The 12,652-nt window shown below is 39.0% G+C and overlaps 1 pseudogene; it reads right to left on the bottom strand.

Annotated features, from left to right (window-relative positions):
• Window positions 1-2,011: 2,011 nt before the first annotated feature.
• LOC117429225 (outer dense fiber protein 3-like) lies at window positions 2,012-9,011 on the bottom strand (annotated as a pseudogene).
• Window positions 9,012-12,652: the final 3,641 nt, after the last annotated feature.

A 12,652-nucleotide genomic window follows, 5' to 3' on the forward strand; every position in this document is an offset into this window, starting at 1 on the left:
TTAATCAGACCCCTCAGGCCCTTTCCACAGGCATCTGTAACTAAAGGTTACGCTTGCATCCAAGCTAGAATTCACAGGAGGACATATCATTGATACGTGCGGCAGTTTGTACATTTGTTGCTGCCCATACTATTCTTAGCTCTGTCTTATATAAAACTTGTGACAAAATTATTGAGCATAAAATGAGTATGTATATTTAATTATGCATACCAGCCGACAGTGGGCTTCAAACCATAAACCCTGAGATCTCCAATCCAAACTGTCAGCCCTGAGGTACATTTTAAATACTCTTATAAATCAAGGCCCTTTCAGTCAAATAAACAGAACTGTATTTACAGACACACACACTATTACTATTACAGTAATACAAAAAGATTCACTAGAAATCTTCTGCTAGAGTGGAACTCATAGAAGGTTGTTTTGTGAGGCGAGTTTTTGTGTGAATTGGGTTTTTGAAATATGTGTTTATTACAAACTAAAGTATTCAAATGCAAATAAAAAAAGGCTTCAACAAAAGAAAAGGTGGACCAGTGAATCTATTGCTGGTGCTAATCAGTGACACATGAATAAATTAGGATGTAGACTTTCAATCTTTTATTCATTCATTGTACTGGAACACTTGCATGGTGCTTCAGAAAGGTTAGGTTTTATACAGGTTTTTTTCAAAATTTGTAATCTGGATAAAAATGGTCTGGATTTTGTTATCCTATATTTTGTGTTTTGAGATTACTTTTATCTGAATCGTTTTGATCCGGTTTTTCAGAACATGTCACTGCTGGATTAGATTTATTCAGATTAAAAATAATCACGATTATGAAATCCGGTTTTTGAAGTAGTTGTTAATAGTTTATAGCCTATTTCTTTTAAAATAGACCATTATATATGATCGAGTCTAATATAAAAAAAAGAAATGACAGGTGATAATTATGAGTATTAATACACAGGTTTATTTATTTATTTATTGTGTTTTATATAAAAAAACTCAGACAATTCACTTTGAATGTTAATGTTTTAATTTGCTTGTCTGATTTACTTGCATATGGATCCGCTACAAGCATGCAGCATCATTCTATCCTGCATTGATTTGCGCAGTATCACTATCAATCACAATATACCAGCCACTGAAGGTGAGAATTTGAGAGATGACCTGCCTGAGCCTCAGGTAGGACACTATGATGCACAGGATCAACTTGCTGGACAGGCAGTGAGGGATGCCATTTTAAAGAACTACTTTCAGAAGGATCCTCCATTGGCGTTTCACATTAAAGATATGTCATATTCCCCACATCTTTATTTCTAAACAGCACACAGACACACTGAAAAAAAACATGTAAATAAATGGAAAACAAAGCTGTTGTTCTTGACAAAAGCTATACCACTAAATGCGTTTTTTCCTTAATCAGACACACATTAATTTGCCAGCATGGATACAAAACTTAAAAAAATATGTGAAACGTGTCTTAATACTCTATTTGCATATAGCATGTGTTTTCTTTTGAAATTCAAACAAAATATCTATGTTCTATGATTATTTAAAAGTGAAACCCACCTTCTCAGTAGGATCAAAATGATCCTGATATTTTGAATAAAAGTAATCCTGATCACCTCGCTAAATCCAATTATATTTAATTGTTTTAAAAAGTGCGTCATGTTGACGTTTTGATAAAACCCAATTTCAGATGAAGTGCAGAAATCGGATTACCAACATTTTGAAAAACCGGCCCATGGTTATAAAGTGTGACCAAAGCCTGTCTAATTGTCTGAATATACTGTGGCACAATCTGTGGGGCTCCATCTGAGTGAAAATGAAATGTTTCCCCTATGCATCCATCTGGATAAAGTCACAACAGTTTTGCTTTTTATTAAATCAGTCCTGTAATCCTGGTTATTGGTTTTGGTATTATTGCATTTTATATGTGCATTTTTGGTTGTGTAGTGTGGCACACACAGCAGATGGGTTACTTGGAATACAAAAGAATGGCAAAAAGATTCCACTTTTCATATAGTCTTTATTGCGATAGATATTTATGCTGTAATAAACTTCACGTCATGGTCTTACTCCCCCAGATATGTGAAAGCTATAGGTGCTCAATTCTTGACATCCACTACAACCGGGGTAACAAACTCAGAGTGCCGGATGCCCATGTAGTAGGAAGGTGCTTAGGAAAGTTGATGGTGACCTTATCTGGCCAATGAGCCCTTGGACCAGGGCTCTTTTTGTACTTGCCAATGGGGGGTTGGCGAGCCAGCAAGGAGTAAATAGGAAGCCGCTGCAGGTAGATGTTGACACTGGGCATGTCATGCTGGCCAGGACCTGGGCTCTTCGCCCAGTCATATGCATAGTGGCCCACCTTGGATTGGGCTGTGATGGAGTAAGAGGGGTAGGAAAGCTTGTTGGGTATGTTGGGGCCAAGCATAGAGTGCAGGGAATATCTGTCAGGAGTCGGGTTGGGGTCGCAGCGCCTGTACCGCGTTCTGGAGCCCATGGTGTAGACCGGAGCTCGCAGTTCATTGACAGGGCGCACCTTTTCATTGGCATACGTTCCAGGTCCTGGAACGTGAAAGAAAGCTGAAAAAAATACAGTGGTAATAAAAATAAACTAGAGAAGTATTTTAAACCTGTTCCTAGTGGCTGCATCTAAAACAGCACCCATAGAAGCAGTTCCTATTTCAGTATTATTTTCTAGCAAGATTGAGGCTTAGTGAACTACTAATACATTGTACTGAAGCTCCATCCTTCAAAACAATGGACATATTTACAAGAAGCAGCAGCAAGAAATAGAACAAAGAACAAAAAGATCTTTAGCTCAACAATGAGGAGCCCGGGATGAGAATGCTATTTTTAATAAGAAATTCCATTTTTAAAGCCTGATTACTCACCAGTGTATTGGTTACTACCGTACAATTATTGAATAATCACAACGAGATGCTGGATTGGAATTGGTTCTGGATTAGGGATGGTCGATAATGGAATTTTCAATTATTAATAAACACACTTATTTGTAATCATGTTTTAACACCCAAAAACTGAGACTTTCTCCCAAATGCATTGCTTTTTAGTCAGGTGTAGTCAAAGAACCAAAAACGATTTACAAAAAACTTGTTACCTTTTCCACACATCATACATTGGCATATCCAGCTACTAATACTGATTACCGGCTAACAGTATTTTAGTGTGCAGGTTTACCTTGTCAGGTGCCCACAGGTGCACATCAATCTTAACCTGAACACCCCCTGCCAGCAATTCAGTCCTGGGCCAGAAGGCTCTAAGACAACAAACTCATTAGATTGACACTGTGGTCTAAGCTCATGCCCTCTAGCACAATAAGTTTATCAATCACACTTGTTCTGTCTGGTGAAAAGGGCCAGGTGATTCCTCACCAATGAAAAGAGAACAATCTTGAATCTAGACTTTTTTGCACATGGGTGCTGCTTGGACAGTATATGTGTATCTGTTTGTATGTATAGACAATGCGTTCAGTAACTGAGACGCCTGCAGCAGCTCAGGGTGCTACAGATTTCATCTGTGATTTGAGTGAGCAGAAAAACTCACTCTGAACCACTCAGCTACTTAACACACACTAAGGGCCTCATTTACGAAGCATTTACCGTATGCAAAACATAATTACCTTGCACAGTTCTGTCCCTGTCATATTTACTATTCCCATTTCCGTGCAGAAAACAAGGATTTAGCGGATACCGCCTCATTTGCATTGAATTAATGTGGAGTAGTGGTTAGGGCTGTGGACTCTTGACCGGAGGGTCGTGGGTTCAATCCCCGATGGGGGACACTGCTGCTGTACCCTTGAGCAAGGTACTTTACCAAGATTGCTCCAGTAAAAACCCAACTGTATAAATGGGTAATTGTATGTAAAAATAATGTGATATCTTGTAACAATTGTAAGTCGCCCTGGATAAGGGCGTCTGCTAAGAAATAAATAATAATAATACATATGCAAAGCAGCATGTTAAATACAGATAATGAGCTGCCATACACTAATGAGCTACCTATGACTATTTATGAGCTATTTTATTCGTGTTGATTTGTACCATTTGGGTGTCAAACTAAACCCCCCCCCCCAAAAAAAAACAAGTAGTTTAAATCCATAACCAGTCAAAGTAACAATCAATCAAGAGAAAAACTACCCAGGACATTTTAGTAAAACGTAAACAATAACAGCAGTACGTTTCTAAAATGCAGATGTGAAAGCAATATGTTAAAACGCAGATTTTGAGATGGTATGCTTTTTACAAATGCACATTTTTAAAGGCTAGCGCGACCTCTGCATCTCATTAAATGGTCACGCATATTAGTTGTGTTACCGGAGTATCCCAAACATTACTTTCTTTACTTTTCTTTCTTGCCGTCTTACTTTAGAAAAGAATTGTCAAACATTGAAAGGATTTGTAGCTCAGTCGATACAGCATTTGTAATTCTAGCACATGCTCTTAACTCCTGCACAGATCCAATCCCATCAGTAAACACTCACAGGGGGCAGGGCATGGGGGAGAAGGTGAGCTCAATCGCATGCAGATTCAGAGAGTCAGACCTGAGCGGAGCAGAGAAGCTCTGCGCTTAATGCAAAAAATAATGGCTGATTCCAAATTGAATAATAAAAGCTTTTCTTCGCTTAAACCCTTTACACAAAAATGACTCACAGGATTGACTATCGGTAGTTGTCAAACGATACGGTGCATCGATAAATCGATGCATCGCCTCAGCTTTAGTTGATGCGACACTATGATTTATTTTGGGCTAACTAAATAGACTAAGATTAAAAGAGTAGTTTCAATTTAAAATATTTTATTACTGTACTGTTTGAGACTATTGTACATAGCTATATTTTTACATATTGTAATGTGTACAGAGAACACATTAATATTATTTAATATGCCGTCATATGTATTTAGGAAAATACCATGAGCAGTCATCTCAATTTTCCTCCTGCAATTCTGGCCAAATTACTGCCCCTCAGTAAATGAGGCCCCAAATATGTATGTATGTATCAACAAAACATAATTAGTATTTTATTCCAATAGTATCACAGAAATGCACATGTCCCTGGTAACACCTTAGAAAAGGTGAGGACATTTTATTTTATATGTATAGATAATACTGCATAAATGCTCCACAAATGAGTGAAATAAGCACAGCACTCATGAACGTTCACGGAGTATTCTTTTTAAAGCAATAAATAACAGAATAGCAGCCTGCCTATGGATCAAGCAGTGTTGTTTGAAAATTATTTGAAAGACATAGTCAGTACTTGTCACTCCTTTTCCAGATGAATTGCCTTCTTTACCCAAGCATTGCAAATTATTCGAACTGCTTGTGGTTAATAAGAATCCTCCTGAGGCAAGTCAATTAATGCATTCACAATCCAGTTTGACTCAGCACAGCAATTTACAATCAGATTGAAAGCCTTAGACTGATTCCACACATCTGAAGAAGTGAATGCATAAGTGAGCGAAAGCCATTGGATTAATGTGCCACGCAGCACAGTGCAACATTTCAGACAAGAACCCTTTAATTAGGCAATAATGATAGTGAGGCCAGCCATTACAGTGGAATAAAAGGCCAGCCCTTCCTGATCAATAGCAGGGGCACCAAGCCCAGAATTGTGTTTGTACCACAGGGAAGCTATTTATTTAAACTCATGGATTTGCTTCTCAATCATATAGCTATCATGACACAGATATTTCTTAGTGAAATAAAATGTATTATTTTTTTTTTTAAATGAGTGGTGGTGTAATGCAGTTTTGTTTTGTGTAGGTGCAGAGCTCATATTTACAGAGGGTATGTCTGTATTTAGACATGTACCATACCCAATCCATCAACAAACATGTATCGCTATGCCACCTGCCACAAAAGCTATTACCCTATTTAGGAAAAGAAAAGTTTTCAGTGCAGCGCTAAATTAAATTCATAACACCTCACAGAGAAACAGAGAGCTGCTTAACATTTTCACGAAACATACCTTGAACAACAGCACATCATTGTCAGCCTGGTCACAGTCAACCCTTTATTGGGTTGGATGTCATTGTCTTGATCAGTTTTAGCTGTTCTTTTGCGCTGTCATGAAGGTACCCTTGAGGTTGCTAGTCTTATATTATCCAACAAAGAAGAAGATCTAACTCTAATCTCATAAAGCACCTCTGATAGTACAGTGCTCCATTCTCCTCAGTACTGCGCCAAACTGTGTGGTAACTGGGGTGCTCATTTAATTGTAAACTCAATACATTATTATTCCAGGAGAGTGCTCTAGAGAAATGTTAGGGATTTGCAGCTGGATTGTATATGAATGTAAAGTCTCCAAGATAAATAAAAAAGGGTGGTACTTCAAGTTATAAATAAGAAAAGCAATAAAACTCTATATAGTTCACTGGAAGGTACAGTTAGCATTTTTCATATATCGACTTACTCAAGTCCTTCTGCTTGCCCTGGAGGTAGTAGACTGGAGACCCACTGTTTCCCACCCACGTGACTCTGCTGTCAATGAAGTAGCTGGGTCCTGGGGCTTTCATCCGGGGGAGTGGCTCTGATCCAGAGAAAAAAGAAGAAAGAAAGAAAGAAAGAAAGAAAGAAAGAAAGAAAGATGCAAATTCATGAGGATACATTTATACACTTCCGGGCAGCTTTATTAGGATCTGTACCTAATATCGGGTTGGACCACTGTTTGTCACAGCCTTGACACAACTCCAGAACGTGCTCAAGTTCCACACAACTTCTGCAGAGGGGCAGACAGAGGATTGTAATGACACACGCGTTGCTCATCCTAAACTTCCTCAATTGCATTGATTATTAGTTTTACCTTCTACACCTGTGCAAGCTTCCCTGCTAACAATTGGGTTATGAATGGCTATGATTTTGTATTACTGTTTTTCATTGCAAGGAAGCTTGCATAGGTAGTCTCAACCGCTTACCTTTAGTCCCACATTGGTGATGCAAAAAGCCCTTGTGGAGAACTAACTAGAAACATATTTTAAAATTTGAAATTTAAAATAATGAGATGTTTTAATAGAGAAAATATCGCTGCCCGTTACACTCTTCCCCCCTTTCACCTTGGCAATCGGCTGCAGCCAATCTATAAGATCTGGGTCAAGGCACTATTGTAACAGGGTGGAGGCTGGGCACAAACTGATGACCCTGTGCACTGCAAGAGAGCAAACCACAATGCAAGAGAGCAAGGCTCGTCTACATTCGTGATATTAGAGCTTTTAACCTCATGTCACCAACAGGGGACAGGACAGAATCCGTAACGACAGTGGATCACAAAACACTGCCCGTTATATAATGAAAAATCAATACAAGAATTGGAAACCAAATAACATGAATGATATGTAGGTGAGAATTGTACACCCGATCTATCCTACCTTGAAAGCAGCTATTTATAGCTGAGCATTAAATTAGACTTAAATTAAATGAGAACATTTTAAACAGCCGTTTCCGAATCATTTTCCTAAGGCTTGTGAAGTTTCAGCATGATTACACATCTGCTTGACGTTCAAGTGCGATTCTTGAAAAGTTTGAAGTTACTCAGTAAAACAGTCTTTAGTTTAACCCTTAGCGGTCCATTTATTCAGCACGTCTCAGGCATGTCAGGTCCAATTTATTTTCACATGCGCAGTTTATTTTAGACACGCTGTTTAAAAGTATTTTTTTTCACAGTAAAACAGGTTTAAAAGGCACTGCATATCAACAGGACACTCAGTACTGCATCTCCAGCCTGCCCCGCCCCTTGTTCGCTGTATTTTTCACATACCTCTTCATAGTCATGCATACCAATAAATCATCTTCTGATCACTTGTTTTATCACCAAACTCCTCAATAATGAGATCCAAGTCATTATTTTATTACTAGAACATCTCAAAAAGCTCTGAAATGTCTGTGATATTCTTTGAGCGTTGGATGCAGAAGCAGCTATCTTGTTTGTTTATGTCCGTGTTAGCTCTGTGGTGCCGGGGCTATGTGTATTGCTCAGATACGGCCCTTTTTATCAGCTTCTCTTGGCGCCTATCGGTCACACTCGGCCATTGAATGGTTTTCTCAGCTTTTTCCAGGGACCTGTGTTTTAAGGGAAAATTGTAATGTCGGACCTGGTCCGACATAGGACCGCAAAGGGTTAAGCATCTTAAATCGCTTCTAAATGGATCACCAAGCATTGGTAATAATTCCTTTTAAACAGAATATTCTTTGCCTTGTACCTGAAAGGTCCTCGATTTCATATCGCACTGCCCTTACCCAGTTTCGTGCCAAAGGAGTATGCAGGATTCATCTGTTTGGTGGGGTCGTGTTTCCGGAAACCCACAGTGGAGGGAAGGACATACCTCCCAGGCCCCGGACCTGAAACAGAGACAGGTGTGAGACGAGGACTGGCAACGCAAATAACGAAAACAGGGCGGGAGAACTCTATACTTCATCAACTAAAGGAACTGCTCTGATACAATAGTTGCTGCAAACTCAAAAAAGCAAGTGGCATGTTAAAGATGGCATGGTACTTGAAACATGTGCAGTAAGAAATTTAAATTGGGAAACCTTCTCCACCAAAGTAAAAGAAGTGAAAATGTTGCTAATGTGAATATTAGCTATTCTTTCACAGTGGTCATTACCTGCTAGATAATTCCCTAAAATTGACCCTGCTTCTTCGCTTCCCCTGGTCTCATCAGCAGGTGCAGTACTGCCTCTGACAGTAGGTGTCTCTGTTGCTCAAAGGTACATTTATTCTGATATGTTGAAAATAACAGCTGTACTTTTTCTGTATTAATGTAGAGATGTTGGTGAATACAGTATGGAGTCTAAAAATCTAAAAAGGACGATTCTAATATTGTTGGCTTTTGCAATCATCTTATGAGGGATAATGACCACTCTGCACGGAGCCTGACCCTACCCTCCCCCCTCTTTACACCCAACTCTATCTCGACCAGCCCCTCCATTTGTTTCTCACTCACCCCTCATTCTCCCTAAAATGATGGGCTCGTTATCACCTTCTTTCTTCTTCCTAAAGATAAAAATCGGAATGAGTTGAAAGCTCCTTAGGACACAAACTGTCACTGTTCCTTGTGCCAGTCCTGCAATTATTGTTACCATGGAAACTATTAGAGCTGGTGATGCATTGACAATGCTTTCCAGTATTCTAATAGAACTCTGAGTAACTGCTCGGCTCAGCAGTGCCACCAACAAAGCAAACAGGAGTTTTACTTTTTTCAAAGTAGTAGATTATCTGTGATTTTAGGATAATGAAAGAGTACCAGGGTGTAGGTTTATACACATCGCAACCCATACTACCATTATCAGCTGCTTTCACAGACCCCAGTTAGCACTAATCTTTGACTATCCAATGTTACTATCGGTGGCGGTGATGTGTAGGGTGTCTCATTGTGTAAGAATCATCATTCGCACAGTTTGAGAAGCCAGAACCGCTCAGCTTCATTTGCATTGCTGTCTCCGAATCTGCAGACATTTGTTATACAATAACACCCTACATACGACGGGTTGACTTTTATAAAACTGTTTGTGCCAAAAACTTGGTAGTGGTTAAGCTGCTTGCATTGGAGTGTGTGGATTCATACCTAGACTCCACCAAGTTAAACAAATAAGAGAAACTATGATAGAATGTAGTAAGCCCGTGGCCCTCGCAAAGAAAAAAAAAAATAATAATAATTGAGGGACCAAAGTACTGCCAAATCATATTTTTTTTTCCTCACAACACATTTTTCATACTTTCTTATTACAAAAGTAACTCCATTTTGCTTCAAACTGCTCCCCCACCCTCATTTTAGTCACAATAGCTTCAGATTTCTTGGCTGGTTAAAGCGATTAATGTTCTGGCAAACTGGGGATTTCAAAGTGTCCAGTACTGCCTTCCCAGGGGGCTCCATTAGTTTCTTAGCTAAGCTATCTCTCAAGAGTGATATTGTGCTCTTAAACATACCATGAGTGCAGCTTTATTGAGGTCTCTTGCCTTTGGACTTAAACTCAGTGTTCCAAAGTAGTTCTCTCCAAACAAAAATTTTCCATCCATTGTGTGCTATGGACAAGCAAACATCCCGTTTACTGTTTTCCAACCGCAAGACTTTAAAATAAACAATTTGGCAGTTTTTGTGGTTAACATCTAGTGAATATTATGGGAACAAGCATTTAAAACTGGCGTCCCACCAGAGTTTTATAAAATGTGCTACTAGTCTGTATCCTACATTTTAACTTCACTTTTCTGTGTGCACTCTCGCAGAATAAAGAGCTTTTTGTAACAAAAATCATTTTAGATGTTTGGACACACGCTCCCCCCTTTAAAACCTGCCACTAATACTGAGTGCCCAACAAACGCATTCCTGCTACAGAACCTGCAACAACAGTAAGCTGGCAGTCTGCCAGTAAGTCTGCCAACAGCCTCACAGTACTTTCTGGAATGTGGAAATAAAGGACAATGGGCATTGTGAGAGAGTAGTAGACATGATTTGCATAGGACAATATATTCAGAAAGCTCTCTGTGTAAAAGTGTGTGATCCAAAAAGGGAAAAGACTGGAGAGGTAGCAGTATTTTAATCCAGCCACTGAGGGAGCCTACTTCCCTTAATATGTAGGAGAAACTTTGGCTTCAGCCCCATGTTTACTGAGGGTAAAACCCTAGGGGATATCAGTCTCACCTGGACATGCCAAACCACCTGGGAATCCATAATGGCGCTCAGAGGTATATTTAAACACAGGCCAGGATTTACATAGCTGTGCCTGCCTCAATGGCATGGCGGCGGAACCAAGCCAATGTGAACGTTGTCCTGTTCAAAAATGTCAAAGCCATCTTGCCTATAAGTTTCAACAACTCCTGAAAAGAGTCATTTTTATGAGGGCTGTATTGTCAACTATCATTTGACATAAACATTTTGTATTTTATTAGAGACAAGCATCAAATAAGGATTCTCTATGAAGGGCATATTGTCAACTGCCAATTGAAAAAAAAACTGCCAAGCAAAAGTAAAGTCTTTATTGACCATGTTTCTAGGACATGATACTATGTTATGTACTGTACAGATGTTTGTATATTTAGTATTACTTGGTAACTTCATATACACATATGTATAGTGCTCCCCCTTTATAAGGTGGCCCTTTATACTGCAGAACACATTATAAGGCGGTACGGTCACGGCTCCCATTTGCCCCATAATGCCATTACACCAACACTAGCATTCTCGTTACAAGACGGAACACAAACATCACGGTCTCTTAACTATGGCTCCCGACTACAGCATTATAAAGGGGAGCACTGTATATATGTTTTTATGTATATATGTATATTGCCACAAGAGGGAACTAATGAGGTTCGTATTTCCAGCATGCAGTCATCTACTATTCATGCTGTCAATTTATATTCCTTTTTTAGTTAGTCTGCCTGTGAAGGAGGATAATATTAAATCAGGTCAGTGCAAACATTTCACTTTCTAAGAGTTTTCAGAGATGTTGTTTTCTCACACTCAATTGGAAAACTGACTCAGTGGCTCTGTGGTTTTTGAATGAAGTTAAATTAAACTTGACTTTTTTTTAAACAGTCTAGAAACATTTAATGATTTTTTTTATTTTATTTCAGTCGACAAAGCTCTTTAAATAACGTAATGAATCTCCTCTTAGCAGCTGATGAGTCAATAAAACTGACATCAGCATAAGACCCGTGCTTACCTCTCAAACAGAGCTTGTTCTTTAGCTGAATGGTAAGACATTTGTCTGTATGGTTTGCGGTTCGCGTCCAGCCCTCGCCTTCCCATTCAATGCAATGGGCTGGGATGTCAACTCCTTACAAACTGAAACAGAATTTGTATGCGTTTATACTTCATACAGTCATTCAGGGTGATGGTATGGACTGGGCTGCCTAGTCATGTTATTGAGGTAGAATCACTTGGATCCTTTAAGACCCACCTTGACAAAGTTCAGAGATCAGTCAGCTACAAGGAACCGGACAAGCATAGATGGGCTGAATGGCCTCCATTTGTAACTGTTCTTATAATTGTTTTAGAAAATTGCATTGGAAACCTACACAGGCGAATGCAGGGGTCTTAGTGGGGAGCTGGGCAAAAAATAGTGAATGAAAAAGCAAAATAATTGATAATACTTTAAGGAAACAGGATTTTTTTTTTTTGTATTTGATCTAAACTAGTGACCTCTGATTTTGGCATGGCCACCTACAGCTGGTTCTCATCTTTTAAGAGGCTGTTAAGCTCCCTGTGTGACTGCTTAGAGAGACGACATGCAACTTCATGTAAGCTACAAAAGAACCCAGTTTAGTTATGATAAGATTATATAAGAGGACGTACGACTGGCTTCACAGTCACTGAATTACCACTAATCTTAAACTTCTACATGTTACTTTAGATAAGGTAGTCCAAGATTAGTGCGAACCGGTGTCTAGAAACAGACAATTAAAGCTTATGCTCCAATAGAAAAATGGAATTACACTGATGAAGGCACTAGCCAAAGCTTTTCATTCTTATAACTTTTACGTTTCATTTTTTTTTTTGAGTTATAGATACGATTAGATAATGCCCAACTTTGAATACTTTGTCCACAGTCCTGGTTACTTCAGTAAAAAAAAACATTTATAAATAGACCTCATTTCATGCTTAGCACAGGGAGGGTACAAATGGAAACTGAACACTGAATAAAGGC

Source organism: Acipenser ruthenus, chromosome 24 (genome assembly GCF_902713425.1).
Source record: "Acipenser ruthenus chromosome 24, fAciRut3.2 maternal haplotype, whole genome shotgun sequence".
Lineage (NCBI taxonomy): Eukaryota > Metazoa > Chordata > Actinopteri > Acipenseriformes > Acipenseridae > Acipenser > Acipenser ruthenus.